Source organism: Haemorhous mexicanus, chromosome 1 (genome assembly GCF_027477595.1).
Source record: "Haemorhous mexicanus isolate bHaeMex1 chromosome 1, bHaeMex1.pri, whole genome shotgun sequence".
In the NCBI taxonomy this organism is placed as follows: Eukaryota; Metazoa; Chordata; class Aves; order Passeriformes; family Fringillidae; genus Haemorhous; species Haemorhous mexicanus.
In genome coordinates, this window is record NC_082341.1 from 40830293 (window position 1) to 40851008 (window position 20716).

Below are 20716 nucleotides of genomic sequence, written 5' to 3' on the forward strand. Positions count from 1 at the left end.
ATGTGTTATCTAATTGCATTGATTGTAAGAGAGTAACAAGTTCTGAAGTGTTGCTTCTGAAGCTGTGCTTCAGGGACTGCAAGATAACCGCATTCCTGCGTACTTTGAATTGCCAGGATCACACGTGACCATTCCCTTATAGGCTTATCCATCAAAAATGTCCTGTGCAGCTTTATGTCAGGGATCCTCATTGCCTCAGTAATGCATTTCAATGTGGTGGAAAAGGCTGAAGCACAACTGTCTTAGAGAGTCTCTAGCAAATCTGAATCTGCTTTTTGATTTGGCCAGTCAATTCTTTCCCCCTCTGCCCCGAGTAAATTGTCATCTTTATCAATTTATAACTACTTAAAGCTGCACTATGTTTCTAATCAACATTCTTTAGAACGAGTGCAGCTGATTTTTCTTTACCTCACAGAGGACTTTTGATGCTCTTTACCTAAATATTGGCATTATACCTGGAGAAAACACCATACTGAATTCCACTGTAGACATCACTTTAGTGACATTTCTACCTTTTTTGAGTTTGTCAGGTATAGATCCACTTGACAGTGCCATTAATCAAAATTTAAATGCACGCTCCACGTAATCATCAATACATTGATTTTTAGAAGAGGAGTAATATTAAAATGAAGGTCTGTAGCTTAGGATTGTTTATTGTTCATATTTTTTTTCAAATATTTTGACTTCACAGTAGTGTAACTTCCAGTGAGAGTTAGCTGTACAGCAACACGGATATAATTACACTACATATCTGTTTAGTTGCACAAGTCTCTCATCCCAGTTTGCAGCCCCCTTTCCACACCCCTCAGCTCTTTGGAGGCAAGTTCTCCAGTTCTCTCACAAGGCAGAGAGCATAGTATGGGACTGACTGGGCACCCAGTTCCTGCTGCTGCACCTCTCTGCAGACCCTGGAGGAACTTACCATCTCAGTGGAGTAAAGCTGTTGCTCTATTCCTTGTAGGGAGATGAAATGTGTTGAACAAATTCACAGTTAGCATCAGTCCTGTATTCTAATACTTGGATTTAATAGCATACCACAAGAAGTCTTAGATGTGTGTATTTGATGAGCTATGAGAATTGTGGAAGCCAAAGAAGCTCCAATCCTTGCAGAAAAACTCCCGTTCTAAAAGAAAAATCTAAGCACTCTACCAATCCCAGATTTTGTGTATATGTGTGTTAGAGTTTTATTTGACAATATTGAGCAAAGCATTTTTCTGTAGTACTAGGAGAGGTACTATTATGAAGTAATTAAATGTGTTTACCCCTTGGTAAGGACGTGAAGAGAAAACTTGTATTTTATTGTGAGTAGCAGCCTCAAAATGCTGAGTTAAATTGATGTTCACTGTGAACCAGAGAGTCACGTCAATAAAGGAAAGTGTGATTCTAGATGGAAAAGCAGAGGGACAGTGGAGAAGTGGTGTACCATTTCTGTTCCAGTCTCATTGCTGTTGTGGGTTACCTCCATGTGTTTTCTGTAGCAATCCTAGAGTCTTCACTGACAGATTTTTCCCATATGTTTCTAAAGATTATGTTCTTAAGAGGACATGAGGCATTTAGTACCAAAGAAGCATAAAAACCAAAAAGGCAGAACTACCATTCCCAAGGTTTCATTCAGAGATGAATTCTTTATTAGAAATGTCTGAAAACTTGTCAGAATATTGCCACACAGAGAATTCAGGAGACTTCAGAATTAATGGTCTGTTTTGAAAGAAAATAAAGAATCTGTGTTCATTTTAAGTTTCTGTAGTTCCATGCCTAACTATATATAGGCTCTATTCTAGGCACCTCCACAGCTAAAAAAAAAAAAAAAAAAAAAAAAAGGAAAAGAAAAGAAAAGATTACCATAAAGTTGGCAGAATTAAGGATGTGAGTTTTGGTAATCCTTTGAGCTGATGAAACTGGGAACTTTCCAATTTGGTTAGCTTTCTGTTTCTTCTTATAAGCTAGTTTTCCATGCTATTATCTAAATTGCCACCACTTTACTTCATATTTTATGAGGTGATTGATTGTGGCAAGTGATGTCCCCCTGGACACCACTGCAGATAAATGTTACATTCCTCTTACCCAGGAAGGAGAAATTTTGTTAAGCCTCTATTATTCTTTGTCAGTAGAGATGAACTCATACAGAAAGCACAGTTTGAATTGCTCAGACAGGGGTGGTTAATTCTTTGTTTTGATTATAAGTATCCACTAAGTCATGTTACTGGGTGATTAGCTTTTAATTTCTGACAGAAAGTCCTACTTGATATTTATGTGTAATTTAACAGCACATAGTGTCCCTCATGACAAAAAGACAGGCAGAACCATGCTGTAGAGGAGACAAAGGGGGTTTTTCACTCGGCGTGCTGTGCACAGACAGGGCAGTGTTCTCCCAGACTGGCAGCCTTGCTGACAGGAGGGAAGAGTTGTGCTGCACAGCACTACCATCCTGTGTCTGTCTGTCCCTCCTCTGCCTGCCCGTCTCATCTCCCTTCCCACCTGCCTCCCTGTGCAGCAAATACAAAGCTCTTTCTTCAGAGATATCCCCTGCAGTAGGTTGGCCTGTCAGACATTTTTGTCCTTTTTTTCCCTTTGTATATAAATTTCAGCCACATTTTCCTGATGTGTGCACGTGTGCATTCTGTATCCATTTACTTGGCAGATTAAAAAGCCCACTATTGTAAAAGATTGTATCTCCAATTCCTTCTGTAGCTTTTTAACTACAACAAGATAAAGTCTGGACCCTAACAAACAAAAATGACATATATATTAACAAAAAATATTTGACTATACTGGTCTCCCTTCTCAGCCTTCTTGCTTCTTGATAACCTTTGTCTTCTTACTTCTGTGATGTTTGTCTTCTTGCTTCTGTGATACCCTTAAAACCAGAAAACAACCAAAGTTACATTTTGTAATAAAACAATAGTCAGAACATTTTTGTCCTAAAAGAAGAAAGATGAACAGTCAAGGATGCTGCAGGTATAGAACTGATATTGTAGGACGTTGCTAATAAACAACTGCAGATACAATTTTTAGAGGGGCTTTATTTTTGGTTATCAGTGATTTTTGCTGGTCTTACTCCAAGAGACATGGAAAAATAATATTGAATAGGTTGAGGTGGCATTGCTATTTCTGAATAAGTAGTTTATTTAGTTTAATGAAAATAAACTTCTCCTGGTATAGTATACATGAAAACTTCTCACATCTTAATGCTTACACAACCTTCAGGGTTTTGGAAAGCAGTATTCCTGAATCATGTGGACATGATGAAAAATCTACCTGGAGATTCATGTGTGATTCAGATGCTTTTGAAATATGCATCTTTTGTGAATTGAACCTTCACCACTTTTTCCCATATTGCCTTCACTGTGTCAAAGTAAGAAAACTTAAAATTTCATTCCTTTGTCATGTGTCCTGGTTGGTCTCCACAGTTTTGATGGAAGACAAGCTCCAAAAGAGTTTCAGCAGTGTGAGTTTGGATTAAAATTGGCAAAACATTTAAGGCCCTGATGATAGTCCAGGCTCAGTTTAGTTAGCTATATCTTTCAAAGTACAGTGCTTGCTCTTCCGTGTTTGAAACAAAAGTCTTATTTTTCATTACTGCCTCAGGATAAGGATAGATGGATAGTGATGACAGAATCAAAACATAAATGGGATAAGAGTTATTCTGAGACTTATAACATTTGCCATATTACTATGTTTTTCCTGTAGTCCCTGAAGGCTGTTTGAAAGTTATGGGGATACTTTGAAAAACGTGTTTACACGTCAATTCACATGTAGACAGTCTCATTTTTACTGATAAGGGCATTTGTAAAAAACATTTTGATTCAAATCTTTATTACAAAAAATACACATACTCTTCTTTAAAGGCAATTTTTTTAGTGAACCAACAGAAATGTGCTACCTTAATACTCAAGGTACACACTGGTTTTACACTTATCCTCTTTTATTTCCAAGTAAAACTGTGTGTGCAATCACTGGGTATGCACAGATAGATGTCCTTGTCAGTCTGGAATAGTTTCTACATAATAGCTGGAGAAGGAGTATGCCAGTGGCAGCACGAGGGCTGTAAGCAGAGCAGCATATGGAAAAATGTACCACTATAAAGATATAGATAAATTATAACGATAAAGTATGTTGGGGAGAACTTCTGTTCTGGAAGTTTCTCAAGCCCTTACAAGCCCTTACAGTCCTTCTAGAGAGGTCAATGTCTTAACAAACACCCTTATTATTTTTTTTCTGTCATCCTTCCTGTGGCCCATGGCTAAATGGAATCCGTCTGTCTTTAAAAGCACCAACAAAAACATGTCTTTTTTCATAAGCAGTGTAAAACCCCTAGCTTGGTGACAAGCAAGGCTGAGTAAGGGCTCCAGATTCTTGCCTCTTGATTGTTGTGCATGAGTGTAGTAGCATAAAAGGTACAAATTGTTCAACTGGAATGGATCAGTTTTCATTTTCTCACTAGCGACTCTGCTGCTTTGGATAATGCCCAAAATGCCACAGCAGTTTCAGTGTTTTGATTCCTACACTCTGGAACAAAGAAGTTCCTTGTGTTCCAATCCACATCCCTCTCCCAAGACAGCTTTCTCTACCTCACGTTTATTGCTCTACCTTTTTAGTAAAGAGAGGCAGGAATCTATCTTGAGTTTGCCTGTTTGAGTGTAAGAAAACAAAATATATCCTCTGCAGACAGTTCAGTCCTGCCTCCAAGATGAAATGTGAGAATTCAGCTAGCTGGTATGAAAAGTAAACAGGAAATAATCCTTAGAAATTGGAATCTTCAGCAAGTCTTTCAACTTTTGGCTGTGTGTTTTTAAGAGATCCTTTGAACATGAACTTACTTGAACTCTTAAGGCTAAAGTGTTTAGAGGTTGAAATAACTAACCAAATACCAATGACAAAGTTCTGCTGAGCAATTTTAATTCCAGTGTTTCCCGAGGCAAAAAATCGAGGACTGCAAATTCTATAACTCTGATAATCAAGGCAGTAATTGGCAGTGTTCCTTTGGGGCAGGCAGGCTCACATGAGGTCAGTTCTGCCTCCCTCTCCCCCAGCACCCACTGTATACAGAGGTTGCCTCAGTGCTACCTAAACAGGTTTGTCAGAGGCTGGTGAGCATGTGCTTGCTGCCCTCCTTTAGTGCCAGGTATTGTTCTGGGGAGAGTACCTAGGCCAGAAAAGCCTGAGTGCCTGAGTTCAACTAACTTAGACCTCTAAAAGAAAACAGGTGTAAGAGATTCAGCCAAGTTACATCTCCTACTCAAGTGTAGCAGTTTTTGAGTCCGATTATACAATGCTTCTGGAATCATATCAAAGTATTGCTCCAGTCCTTTGTTCTGCTGTTGTAGGAATTAATATGATTGCCAGAAAAAGATACAGTTAAGTTTGATTGCCAACATTTTTTGACACTCAGTTAGAGCCCCCTAGTGAAATGGAGCATTTTTTGTGATGGCAGCAAGACACACCACATATGGATTCACTTAGAAAACATGGACAGGAGAACCACAAATGTTTCCAGTAGACAAGCCCTTGCATTTGAGGAACTTGTGGTGTGCTGTTTTATCCTAAAAAGACTTCAGGGCTCTAGTAAAATTTTCTTTTCTTTCAAATATTCTACAGATAGCATGAACACTAAATGTATAAACCATCAGTTTGTTTAAAGACATTTACATTAGTGGAAAAAAACATAACATCTATGTTTCATATAAATCTATAAACATAAATGAAAAAGATATTTGGAAAAGAAGGCATCTGACACTAAATTTGAAAGGTTCCCCAGAGTTTCTTGAAGCCAGGAAATTCTGGTTGAGGTTATGGAATATTGATTTCTTTTTAACAGAAAAGATGCAACCTTACCCATCAACCTTCATTGTCAAGAAAAACCTTAATACAACAGCTGTTTAAAAGCAGTTTTATCAAAGGCAACTATTTTTTAAAAAGATGGTTACTAATCCATAGACATTAGAGTGCCTTCTGTGGAAGAATGTGGTGCATTTTTAAAAAAATCAATGCCTAATTTTGTACAAAGCCTGCGTTCTGCTTTCACTTTTCCCACTCTGTGTACATCACCTAAGAATATCAGCAGTACTTAATTTAGCTCCTATTAATATATGTAACATCTCTGTTTTCATGGAGATTTGCATTTTCATCAAGTTTTAGATTTACACAAAGTCAAAATCCTGAACACAGATCTGCAAGATTCATATGTTTTGTTTGCCATTTTGAGCAAAAATTCCTAATTTGGTGAGCACTGGTCAAGTTACTTATTTACCAGGTGGTAGATTAGTAAGTAGGCAGATTGTGATAGGATCAGGAGAGAGTGGTGGACTGTGTAAATGTATGCTATTAATGGCCAAGAACAGTTTGCAGAGATAACAGGCTCAGCAGAGTGCTGAATTTAGCTCACCATCAGGTATTTTGCCCAGTGTGATGCATTCTGGTGATGCCTGCATATATGTGCAGTGAACAGGCTGAGGCATGTGACATGTGTGTTACAGTCCTCTCAAATTTACCCTCCATCATGAACCTTTCTCTTATTTTGTGCCTAGCATTGTCTGCTGTCTTGCAGTTGATGCTGATGTTACCCACCTTCAGCAGAGAGGGCTTTGCTCTGCTGGCTTACAACAAACCAGACAATGTGCATGTAGTAAGCCAGACCCCAGCCTGTTTGTAACAAAGGTGATGGTGTAGTGCAATTGCCAAACATGCAAGTTCTGCGATGGTGGAAGGGAAAGGCAACAATTTTCATCTGCCACAGACAGCAAAGAGCTTTGAATGTGCTCTGTGGTCTGAGAGCAAAGAGGTTTCACACTACTTGGTGGCAAGGCTGGGAATAATCTCTGGGTGCCTTTCCCATGATGGAGATGTGGTTCTCATTTCCATAGCACAGTTAAGAATACAAGATGTTACCAGAGGACTGTTCACCAGAAGAAGGGGACCTGTATCTCATTTCTGCCTCCCAAACTCCATCCCTACAACTGCAGGAAATCAGCACTTCCATTTACAGAAGAAGCGCTGAACAGCTTTGGAGAAGGAAACAGGTTCTGGGGTTTTGCAAACCCAGAAGAGGATTTTTGAGGAAAGCCTGTGATTTAGAAGTAGAGTAATGCCAGGGCAGCACCCTAAATGTAATATCTCCAAAATAGGATTTTAAAAGACTTGCACAACCTGTCAAAGCTGTAGAGGTGAGTTCTTGTTAGTGAGGGATTGAGTCAACTTTTAGGCTATTGACAAGGTGTCCTTTTGTAAACAATTGAATAGGAAGAAAATTATGTGTTAATCAAGGTGTAATCTTCAAGGTTAATTAATTTACTATTTTTTAAAATATGGTATTCATTTGAGGTTTTTTCCCAGAGGCTTCAGCTGGTTTTGAAAGAAAATTCCAAATGGAAATCATGCATACTTGTTTAGCTACAAGTGTGTTTTATAGCTATATTTTTCCTTGCTGCAGTACCTTTTTTACCTGAGCCTGCCTTTCCTCACACTGGCTTCAAAGAATACATGTAGGCTTAGAGCACTTAGTGACAGATACTTTTTCATCTGCCACTGATCAGCTTTTTGGCCTTGGAGAAAACATCTTTCTCTTAGGGTCAGTTTCAGATTTTTCTTTTCTCAAATCCCAATTTAGATTATAAAACTGTCATAGTGCTAAATAGTTTTTAGTAGAAATTTCTGAAAGTTTGGTGGAACAAAGGCTTATATAGACTGATGCCTCTGAACACATCTTCACAGAGATATTATTAGGGTTCAGGGTTTTCATGTTAATAATTAAAATAAACATGTCCCAGCTACAAAAGGAAATATTGGATCTGATTTTTACCAGTATAAATCAAGAGTTAACTTCACTTAAGAAAATTGAATTGCATAGGTGTGAAACACCAAGAATTAGAAGAAAATCATGCCTGCAGCAATAAGCTGATGAAGGAGCCTCTGGCACCTTCTTAATCCTTGGAACAACAGCACTTCCATGAATTACCATTATGTTATGCCAAGTGTATTCAAGGACCAATTTACATAAGTAGGGGAAACTAGCTAATCTATGTATTACTTACAAATGCATCATGATTTTTCTAGCACAGGACTTGTGTAGAAAATTATAATAATGTACCCTAAGGACTTAGTGGCCAGTTTATAAGATTCAAAATTCCTGTATCCAGAACCTTACAGAGTCACAGAATATTCTGAGTTGGAAGAGACCCACAGGGATCATCAAGTCCAACTCTTCAGTGAATGGCCCAATCGAAACCCAAACCTTGGCATTATTAACACCATACCCTAACCAGCTGAGCTAATCTCAGTGGCATGTTACATAATCCTTTGCAAAACCTGATTAAATACTTTGATTTTATGCCTCTTGATAATCCTTTCAGGAGGTTTGTTTCAAAACACCTTTGCTCTGAGGCTTAGCACTCGGTTTTTAATTTCCAGCTTAAAGGTGCTCCAATTCATTTTGCCTACATCTGTTCTTGGTCAAACACTCTTCCTACATTCAGTAACTGTTGTCCTTTCTCAATGTTCACCACATTAATTTATAGACAAAAATGTTACCTGCATTTTCAATTTAATTTAGATTAACTGTGTTAGCATCACTTCATTTGCAGTAATTGTAAGGATTTTATACCTCTGGCTGCAACAATGACTCTTCTGTGGATCTATTCCACTTTGAATTCATTTTTCTGGGGCAGCCAATGCTCACAGGATTCAAGCCTTTTGTGCAAATAGCTTTAATACTTCCTTCTCTTCTCTGGGATGACTTTGCTGCATTGTAAAATATCTTTCTTCCCTTGTGCTCATGATGGTTATGCCATCCTAAATTCACTGATATACCTAGGTTTTCTCCTTCTTCCACGTTTCCAGCAGATTCTCCTATGTGATAAAGGAAACCACATGTTAGCCTGATTGACTTGATGAATTTTTGCCTTGCTCTGTTTAGTCCAGTCCTTCCTGTATGGTATTGTAAATTGCCACTTTACTTAATGTGCCTTACAACTTTGCCATTTCCCCAAATATTATTCAAGGGAATTATTAAAAACACTGGATGAGAGCAATCCTGAGGGAGATTTTAGTGATCCTCCCACTGAAGTAGTACATCTTGTCTTTTAGCACAACCTGTTATCATTTCTGCTTTAGTTGATCCTTTATCATCCCCAAAGTTTAGTAATTTCTAGCTGTAGCACTGCCTGAAATGCTTTATTGACCTTCAGAGAGTTTAGATCTGCTGCATGTCCTTTGTTGAGAAAATAGGTTATTTTATTTTAAAAAATGAGGTTAGCTAGATTTATCTTTGATTTATCTTTGTTCTATCTTCATTAATATCCTTTAGTCCTGGACCTGTGCTCGTATGTTCCAGCTCTGCAATAGAGATGATCCAGTCCTGCTTCCTCAATTCACCTTGAGTTCACTGACTTCTCTGGGATTTTCATCTCCATTGTCTATATTTGTTTTTCTACCCAAACACTCATTCTCTGAGTGCTGCCTCTGCTGTCTGCTGGTTCATGTAGGAAATTGAGAGAGTGCCCTTATTCTGCTGGGGCTCCTTCTGAAACACCTTAATGCGTCCCCCATCCGCCCTGAATGGGGAGCCAAGCTCTGGGTTCTCTCCTTGGCTTTCACTTATCTATGTAAGAAACCTTTTTTATGTATTTGAATATCATTTGCAAAGTCTCAGGTAGACTTATAGCAAATTGTATTTCTGGCCTCTAAATATAGCATTTTCTTGCTTTTTCTCTCCTGTGTTCATTCCTGATATACTTATTGAGGGGTCTGAGTAAGTGGCTAATTAATTAGCACCTTCTCAACTGTAACTGCTGAAACATAATTATTTTATAATTATTTTTGTAGAAGCAGTGCTAAAAATTTATTTTTTTATCTCAATGTACAAATGTAGGCTGTGGTCTGACACCCTGGAAGTTAGAAACATTCAAGATACCATAAGTAGTAGCTTATTATTGAAACAATTGAATGTAGTCAGGTCTAACAGTATTTGACATTCATTTCTAACTGTCGTAGGTAAAATGCTTTCTTTTCAATTCAAATATCCTTAGAAAGAAAATAATATTGACCTAAACTTTGCAGTACAGAGGCAAATCATGTGTATCTTTCCTAAGCTGATTTTAATCCCACTGAAGTGGAGTAATTGCTTAATTACAGTTTTCAGGTTGTAACCTTGTGGCCTTGTTTTCCTCTCAAAGCAGTGTGAATTAGGATTAAGTCCATGCATTCAGCAGTGTTTGCCACAAAGCCTCTTGTGAGTCAGTGGTATCTGCAGTGCCGTTGAGAGGATGATTTCAACCTCTTTCTTACATGACTGAGAAAACAAATAGTGAAATGTAATAGCATAAACACTGAACATTCTTTGGCTGTTTCATAGTGGGTTGATGAAGAATGAGTTGTGTAACACAGTGATCAACAGAATCTGAAGAATTTTGAAGGAGTGCCAAGTTGTTATTTAGTGAAATCGCTACCTTTGGACTACCCTCTGTCAGAGAGATGCACTTCCAGCAGAGTAGGTTCTCTTATCAAATGGCCTATTGTTAACAAGAAATTGGAAATTAGGGGCTGAAATCTCACTTCTTCTTATTATGGTTTAAATGCAATTTTTTATTTCTTGTTACTGACTACAGCCTCTTGTTAAAGGATGTCTGCTGGACAACCTTTCCAAGTCTGTGCCTTTTACATAAACTACCTGGGATGTTTTGTAGTGCCTTGTTGCTGAGGAGAGACCCTGTCTGTAACATCACCCCAAAGCCCAGGTGTAGCCTTTCACCACTGTGCTTTTCTGAGTGAGCAATTGAGTGGAAGTTATCTTTTCTCTATGCTTGGCAAACTATACATGCCTATCCCAAAGCAGGAAGACAACTGAATTCTTCATTATTGCTGCTTCTGCCTCCTAAAATGCTGTGAACTCACAGAGTGTGGAGTCCTCATGGGGGGTTCAGTCTGGAATAACTTGGATGATTACTTCAACTTCGAGCTGAGGATCACAGGATTGACACCCTGCTACTGATTCCCATGGTGGGACAAGAGGGCTGCATATGCTTCACACAGCACACAGCCTGCTTTCAAACAGCCTTTGTACTTTTGCAGTACGGCAATCTGCAAATCATTATGCACCCCCTCTTTGCCCAATCCACACAGGATGTGAGTCTGTGTCAGCTCCCAGCTTGGTAGCCTTCCTCTTTAGCACTATCAATAAAAAACTCCTTTTTGCAGCTGTGGAAATTACTGGTCTCTTGCCTGCCTCTAGCCAAGAAGGTGGGGGTGGGTGTCACACTCACAGATGTCCCACATCTGACAGGGCTGTGGCTAGAAGTGTATTTTCCATGGGCAGGTAGGGGAAGAGACCTACCACTGTAAAGCTGGTGCATCTGCACTGCCACAGCTGCTCCTGGCTAACCCAGAGTTCAGTGGTCCAGGAGAACAAGCAGTGTTCCAGGAAAAGCATGGTTGCATGCATTCCACCACTGACATTTCTTCCTGCTGGCAGGCCATGTCATTTTTGTGGAAAGGAGAGGATTGCTCTAGATGTACTTACTTTAAATGAGGATGAAGTGTTTGATGCAATGATTGTTTCCTAGTGCTTGTCACAGTTCTTTCTTTAGGGAGAGAAAGGGGTGGACATTTGTCAGGAGCAGTTTGAGTATTTCTGATAGACAAGCAGATGCAGAACCCTATCTCACTGATTTGTGTCTGTGGAAGTAGCTAAGCTGTATCAGCTCCCTGGCTAACTCCACTCCAAGTGCAGCAAGCAAAGACACTCATCATGACAGCTGAAGCTGTGACAGGCCACATCTTGCCTCAGGAACAGCACAGGAATAACAAAAATTTGAAGTGAAAGACCTGTGCAATTCCCCTGGTTTCATGCTGCTTTCTGCAGACAGTAACACCCTATTCACATTTTCAGCTTTTACTTGATATCCAATTTTATAACATTTCAACCTAAGTCTTCACAGGTACTCAACACCTTGGGCTATTGGTTCTACCAGGAGATGACTATAAAGCAAATTTTAGGCAGCTGGTTAGAACATGGTAATGGTGGGAGAAACTGGTCTTTGAAAGGGAGTCCTGGTTCTGCTGCTGCCCAGAGAAGAGTTATGGCTCAGAGCTCAGATCTGGACTTAGATAGCAAACATGCCTTCAATCCATGTCAGTGTTAAAAGCCTGGACCTGGAGTAAGTCCTGGGAACTCCATACTAGTTTGGCCCTTTCCTTTGCTTTGCCTCCACTTTCCAGGATAGAAAAACAAGATAATTTATCCTTGGATGACAAAGTTCAGGTTTGGCTACAACCTTGAGAAACATTTCACTTGGCCCACACAGGTGATGTGCATGTCTTTGAGATTCTGGACTTCATATTTCAGTGGGTAGTAACCATGGATATTCTCACTGGCATAATATAAATGTACCAATGTGTGTAACTGCATCCATTCAGGGGAAAAAAAAATTGGACATGTGTGTAAGCCAGGTGAACTCATTATAAACATCTTGAAATAGAGCTTGAGAAGTTTCAAATACCACAATTGAAGGGAACTTTCTCACAATATTCAAAATGTGTACATTTTTTATTCTTCCTAGAGTTTTACATGCCATTCAAATCTGTCTTCCAGATAAAAATCAGTGATACAGGTCATGACTCTGAGAGTGTGGGCTGTGGTGACTAGCAATGATCTGTTTGTGGTGATATTTGCCTGCTTCCACAATATGCAACGTATTGAATCCTGTCTGAGCTTCTTTTCATTATTTTGTTCAACAGACAAGTGAAGGAGTAAGTGGAAACATGCCATGAGTGCTGTTGTATCGAGTGAAGTACGAGACTGTGCTTTGCTGTTTCCTTTCATCTGCTTGGCCAAGTTGGGACAATATGTAACCAGGCATTATACAATATTTGTTCTGCTTCTCACAGCATAAAAAGCTATGTTAACTCTTTTGTGCTGGTAAAAGTCTTGTGGATAAGTACAAGGGACAGAAGTCTTTGACGTTAACAATTCCAATATCCAGTGTAAGTCATAAGAGCATCACAGGCAATACTTTTGTATGTTATATGCGCTGAAGGACAATAGTTTTACTCAAATGTGGTGGTTTCCCTCTGAGAAGTATTTTCTCTATTTCAAAGAATGCTATCTATCATTCTGACATTCTCCAAAGTGGAAGCCCAAGCCAAACAAACTAAGCAACAGCAAAATCAGCAGAAGGCTAGAATGTGTGACAGGCAGAGACTTAAAATCCCAAAAAAGTCTTCTGTCAGGCACCCATTTGTACCCTAGGTATCTCCATTTAATGAGTTACTGTGAAGTCAGTGAAAATTAATGTGAAATTCTTCAGCGTTGCTGTGAACAAGTCCATTTTGTTGACCTCTGAGTTCGGAACTACAGAAAATGTCATGGGCTGCAGCCAGCTGTTCATGCCTTCTGCGTGATCTGCTTAGACCTTAAAACAGCTTGACCCCTAGATATACCCAAATAGCAAGTTTATAATAAATACACCTGAGCTGAAGTGAGAAGATTAATTACCATCTTTAAAATATAGGACAGTTGCCAGAAAGTTTTAAAATTTTCTCTGTAGAATACAGGGCTTCGGAATGCAACTTCCTGAAAGTGATGAATCAGTTCTGGTGATTGATATAAGGCTCTAATTTTCCTGAAGGTTTTCAAAGGCTTCTGAAATGTTTCTGAAATATTCTAGTAATTGGTGTTGTACAATATTAAAAATCCTTCCAAGCTGTCTAATTAACTACAGACATAGTTGCTTCTCAAAACCAAAATTAACTACATGGTTTGACATATTGCGAGCCCTCTTACACAGGTGGATAATTCTAGCTCCACAAGGAGTCTTGGTCACCGAGTTTCTCAGTTCAGTGGATCTGCAATTGAATCATTTCCTCTTAATGGGTGACTTGACTAAGTGGTTTGAAAGTAATTAGCAAATACAGTGGACCCAGTATTGAAGTGTATGATCAGCATCTTATGAGGAACTACTTATTTCCTGTGGAAAACTGCAGTCGACTTCACAAGAAATTCAGAAAGCAACTTGTTGCTCCTGCTTCTGAGGAAGCCAATCAAGGAATGGTTGCACCATCCCAGCATGTTTTGACTTGTGATGAAGTGATCCCAACTGATTCTAAAGGTGTTTTCAGAAAGTCTGTTCTTTATTGCTGTTGGATGTTTTATTTGGTCACTTTTAAGAAAGCAGTAATTGTCTTCTTACAGACGCAGACAATTTTTTATCCACTAATACATTTTAATCTTGGTGCACAGCTGTTAATGGGATATGCTTCCACTCCAGAGCAATTCAGATTGATTTTGTTTCTACTTCAGAAATATATTACAGTAGAGCCACAGTATATAAAAGGGCTCAGTGTGTTGAGATGAAGTAGCCTCATGGTATTTGCAGCTTCTAATGGGAGCACAGTACATTTAGAACAGAAGTGGTGATTGATTGTCTGGTGCTCAGGCTAATTGATATGGCACTGAGTTACTCAGAAGCTCTCAGCTCCATCAAAATCACACATGACATTGCTCCTGTGCCTCTTAATATTGACTGGGTAGTCCATATGATAAAAGCAGCATGTTTTGGAGGAGACTTCCAGAGCTGAGTGAATCTTCCTTCAGCATCAGTTACATTCTTTCCAGAAAGGCTTCCTGCCTAGAGTAGCCTTACTCCTCCGCTGGAAAATTTTTAAAAGGATGTTCTCAGGTCTGTTTATTTTTAATGGGCTTGGATGCGGTCACTGAGATCCTGTGAGGTCAGAAGAATGGAATGAGAGTGGTCACAGATGACACTTGAGCTATTTCCACAGCTGGATGCACACCAGCCAGAGTAGGCGGTCCTCTGCAGATGAATTAGTTCATTGAAGTACATGATACAAAACATCTGTTACAATGAGAACAAACAAAAACAATGTGCCTTTGAAGACTGGGATTTGTTGGGAGCTGCTTGCAAGGGTGCTGAATGATTCAGTTGTCAGAAAGTCAGAAACATTTTTAGGCTTGCCCTTGTGTGAACTAAAGCAAAACTGCGTAGTAGAAACAATTAATTAAATTAAGCAAAAGACCACTTTACCCAAATTTTGCTGCACTGATTCCTCATACAGCAATGGGGAGGGAGAGAACCCCTCTGTATCACATGTTTTTTATACCCTAAACCACTTTTAATGCAATGGTATCACTCCAGCTGAGTGGCTGTAAAAACTTAGAAGCTACAGTGGTATAGTTATTCTGTCAGTCGTTCCCCGTGCTGCTTTATTACCAGCTGTCTTGAAGTGCAATAGACGTTTTTCATTGTCACTGCCACCTGATGACAAATAAAACCTTCAAAATGCTTTTGCTTGAAGGAATAACTCACAGCTCCTAGCCAGAAGTAGACCTTTCACGTCACCTTAATGAGCCAGAGCGATCCAAACATTCCCACCCCATTTTACTCTTACAAAGCAGTTGCTTTTGGCTGCCTTTGATTTTTTTTTCCTCATAGTTGAGCGGGTGAGGAAGTAGGAATACTAAGATATTTGTGGAGTAAACAAACATGCTGTGTGCATTAAGACTGAAGACAAATCAATCAAAGCTAGGTGTTTATCAGTTATTACAGAGCAGCATTATTCTCATGGACAATTTAAAGAAAATGCAACACTCCTAAAATAATATGTTCATTATTTAAACCATGGTAATGATGAATTAGATGCAGGTATACATCAAAGCATTGGTTCCCCTCTTTTTTTTTTTCCTTTTTTCCTTAATTGAGCATGCTAACTGTCACACAGATTTGATGGATGAGAATCGTGCCCTAGATACATAATAGAAAAAGGTTGCACTACCACAAAATGCTCCCAAAGAGACTTGGGTGCCCAGCCCGTGTTAGCACATAAGGTAGACAATAATAGTAAAGAATAAAAAACCTAAATAGAAATAATTTCTTCATACCAAGCATGTGGTAAGGATATGTGATTTTGGACCTGGAAATCCTTTAGTTCATCCCCTGCTGGTGACCTGCCATGTCTGCACGAGGCTCCTATGTTTTTTTAAGGCTCAACAACTGAAACAGGAACTTCTGTGGATCTTATGAGTGTCAGATAGGCCACTGGAATGGGGGCCTCTTTTGTGGCTTTCCATCTGGGATCCAGTGGTGGGTGTCAAGAGAGGTGAGAAACTGCAGAGGAAGCAAAGTTAAACAAGGTTCTTGTATAGTTCAATTGATTCTAGTTTATGCCTTCCCGATGAGTCTGGTTGTATATGTAGTCATAATTTATTATAGCTGTACAAGACAATTATGTTAATCTTACTTTTATTTCCTAATATTCTTTGATCTCATGCACATCAAAGATGTAAAATTTTAGTCTTGTTGGTAATTAGCTAGAAAGCAAATATGTTGTCTGTCAGTACAGAGGATACAAAGCACAAGAAATTGTCCTGGGGGAGTCTAGATTCTAGACTAATTTTTTTTTTCTCCTCATCAGATTTTTATTTCCCTTTCATCAGTTCCCTCAGCCATTAAATAAATGTACTGGAAGTAAACTTTGCCATTGTGAAATTCATTCAGCTTATTAAACCACCTAGGCAGTCAGTATGAATCCTCAGTTGAGGAAAAGCAGTTTGGTACATCAAACAGAAATGAACATCAGTGTTTCCCAAAGTTGCAACAACCCCTTGCGGTCTGTACTGACGAAGGTTTCACGCTTGCTTGCTGCTAGTTTTAAGCAGGCACAGGCTAATGCTGTGCACAGTTCTCATTTGATTCACCCATTATAGTCCAAAGACTTTGATTTCTAACTTGTGATTACTGCTCTGGTCAAGAACAGCAAATGAGGATACGCTAAATTATTTGGCTCTGCAGTTGCTCTTCAAAGCTGTCTTTCTGGAAGGAGAAAACACGCAGGGATTATTTTACAATTTCTGCAGTGAATCTCTGCATCAGTGCTTTATGCCTCCAGCTGGTGGATTTATACATCGCAGTTTATTCTGGGGATTGACCCCTCCCTCCACTTTTGTTCATGAATTGCAAAGAGATCATTATCTCCATAAATTTGTTTACAGTCCAAAACTTCCATATGAATAATTTATGGCAACATTTCAGCCTAAGGATCCTTCTCAGTGTGCATAACAAGTATTTATTAGATGGTTTCTTACTGGAAATTTTTATTAGACTTGAGTCTTTCCTGTTCCAAAGTTGGTTGTCCTTATCTTTATTAATTACTTCAGCTTCTTGAAAAGATGGCTGTCTTGCCAGAAAACAAAATTTTGTTTCTTGGTTAAACAAGTCTGCAGGCAGGATAGGGCCACAAAATTCACAATTGGATTACTGAAAAAAAAACCCAAAAATCACTGAATACAATCTGAATCTGAAAACAAGAGTAGAATCATCTCTGCTAGACATAACTAATTAATGAAAATCTGTCTGTGCTATAAAAATCTTTTGGATACCTGCGTAGTGATGTACGGCTTGGCATCTGTCTCAGAGGATTAAAACAATGTGAAATACTGGTAGTTGATGACAAACCATAACTAATTTCAGCAGGGCCAGGATTTCAAGCCAAATTTTTCGAATTCACTAAGATCTGTATGTTACTGTGTTTGTTGGATTACAGAAGTTTGAACCACTGAAATTGCAACCAGCTTCTGCTAAATTTTTTGCCTCATCTAGTTCCCTCTTCAAGATGCATAATCATCTGCAGTGACCCTGAACTGAAACACCAGAAGATGGTCTTTCATGAAGCTGCAGTTCCTCGATAGTAACAGAAAATACCACAGGAAATACTACCAGAAAACCAATTTACGTACTTTTCAGTCCCACAAGTGGATTTTCTGTGTGACTGGAAAAGTCACTGCAGAACAGAAATGTGGCTGCCAAGAGGTTGGTCTCTACTGGAGTTTATCAGACATCTGGTGTTAGTTATGATGCATCTTTTGATGTCAAAGACAAAACAAAAGTTTGTTTGGTTTTTGGAGGAAGGGGTTTCACATATAATGAAGATTCACAAGCATGCAGTGCACAGAACCTGGCCCTCAAGTCCTTGTCACTCTGAATTAATTAGAGCACTATTTTTTCTATCCACACAGCTCTCAACAAAAGATGGGAGTATTAGCCATTTGCCTATCATCTCATTCCTATTTTTCTTCCTTTGGAAGTTTCTTGTTTCCTTTACCTCTGAGGCTACACTTTGCATCTGGCTAGGACTGACAGGACTAATACATATATAATACTCTGTGGATAATAAAATTTGGCTTTGTGGTCAGAATCAAATAATAGCTCTAAAATTTGTCTTCAAGTGAAAATGTGCAGAGGGAGAGAGTAGTGACATGGAAAAAGTTGTGAAAATGTTGTTTTGACTCCACTCCCTGAGAGAACTTAGGGAGTTGGGGAAGGGTGAGAAGAAGAACAAAGATAAAATATCTATAATCTCCCTGTTTTCATTTCTGGGTTGTCGAACTTCCCCCCCCCCCCTTCAAATTTAGATAAATTCTGAAATTATATGTCATTTTGAAATATGGTGGAAACATTGCTTTTTGACAGCTCAAATTTTTTCATTCTTTTGGTCACAATTATGTGCCAAACGTGACCTGGATTCACAGGATGTTTTATTCTCCTTGAGAGTTGTTTTTTTTTTTCCAAATAACTTACTGTTCACCTCAGCAATATGTGTATACTATCCAGCTGGCTTTCTCTTCTCTAGCTTCCTCTATGATTTGTTCCTCTAAAGCATCTCCTTACCATCATGTGAAAGACATCTTACTGAACTCATGGCAGACTCAGCTGCCTGATCAGTGTTTCATGGAAGGCTGGTCATCCAGTTTGGGTCAAAGACTCTCTCTGGTACATTTACCACAGCAGTGACTCACCAGCTTATTCCTTTCTGGCTCCAGAGCAAGGTGCTCTCTGTTGTCTGAGGCATTTTCAGAGCAGTATTTGGTAGTAGGCAGTTCCCATCAGCTGCCTTGTAGCCTGAAGAATTTACTTCAGGTAGGGTTTAGAAAATTACTTAGAAAAAAACTTGAACTGCTCTTTCTTGGCTCATTCGTGGAACCTCTTAAATTATTGTTGACCACAACGGTAGTTAATTTTTACATGCCAGAGAAAATAAACCTAAAGATTTTTTTTCCAGAGAAACTGAACACCTCTACAATACTAAAATAGCTGAAAGAAATTCAGGAAAGCTGCCCAAAATAATTTTTTTTATTTCAACCTAAACTTCTGCAAATCAGACAGTGTATGGAAACCACAAAGTCGTAAAGAAGAAAAAACCTCTTTGTCATATGTCAGGATCTGAATGCTTGCTGTACATTCCCATGGACTAGTACTCAGTGGCTGGTAGGAAATGGTAGTATGAAAAATATAAGCTATAATAAAATCTTTTTGAAGACATTACTGCAGCATGTATGGATAAGTGTAAATTAGAGCAACTTACCTGATTTACTCCAGTAAATTCATTTGGAGAAAACGGAAGCAGCAGACTTTGACTTCATTTGCCCTCGTTGCTTCGGCAATTCCTCTGAAACTGGCAGTGTGATAGCATGGATGTGGTCCATTCACTAATGTGGGAAAAAGAGCAGTCTTTGGTGGTTACCATCCTTCTGATAAAACTGAGTGCCTGAGAAGACCCAGTAGCCATAGGCTAGGGGTGAACACCCTCTGTAGGCAGAGCAGCATGTCGGCCAAGGACCATGCAAGTCTCTCCCCAATCAGTAACCTGTGGAGATGCAGCTCCCTACCTTTCCCAACCCTCAGGAAAGCTGTTGGACATCACAAGTCACAGTGATGTATCTCTGTGGTGGAGGGTTTCTCTGTGGGTTGCTGATACCTGAACAGAACTGAGCAGCTGCCACTTGATAAAGTTTTCAGTCCCAGCAATTACCAAACCTGGTGACCCAGCACTGAGACTCTGTTCTGTTACCAGGCCCCTGAGCCACCCTGTTCCCCCCATGTACTTTCAAAATATTTAACATGCTACAGCTGTGCTCACTGTTATACAATAGTTAAGAGGGCTGCCAGCATTTCCAGTGTGAACTTGTATTTTAAGGATAATAATTCAGCTGTAAAAATGTGCTCTAGGCTGAAACTTTATAAGGAAGATTTCTGCCCAAGACTGACTTTATCTGGACAGAAAACAAAAGGTAAAATATATCAATTTAGTCATTCTTAATCAGTAAAGATATATTTTAAAAAGTAGAATAATCCTTGCTGGATTGCTTACTTTCTCTTCTTTCTATCCTTAATATTAGCCAAAATCTGCATCTTTCTGAACTTTTCATGTCTGCTTCTTAGACTATTTGAACCATTTTTGCACTGAATATTTACTCACATGGGTTGCTTTTAAATTGCTTTTCCTCAATATTTTCATTTGCTTCTGAAAGACAATGGAGTGTAGAGCAAAGTAGACTCATGTTAGCCATTTTCTCTTATTTATTTCAAATCTGCTCAGCATGAATCAAGAGTTAAAATATATCATTTTCTTGATCAATTTGGACTGGTGTGTGTAAATGGAAACACCTGTTCTCTTTGGGCCTGCAATGGGGAATACCCAAGATGTACCCCCCAGTCTGAATACCCATGGCCTTGAGAAGATGTAGTTACAGATGAAGATCCAGACTCATCCCAGAACCCTGACAACAGACCAGCTCCTGAGTTCTCTATATATCACACAGGATTTAAAACACTTTGGGATCTTTGGTAGAAGGGAGACTTACAAATGTTTAGTGTTTAACACACAGACTGGTTTCACTGGAAGTACCTTAAAGTAAATAAGAACATAAAAT

General features: G+C 39.0%; 1 protein-coding gene across 7 annotated transcripts in view; it reads left to right on the top strand.

Moving 5' to 3' along the window:
* Positions 1-20716, top strand: part of RBMS3 (RNA binding motif single stranded interacting protein 3) — a 703797-nt gene that overhangs the window by 634870 nt on the left and 48211 nt on the right. The gene's annotated exons all lie outside the window — the stretch shown is intronic.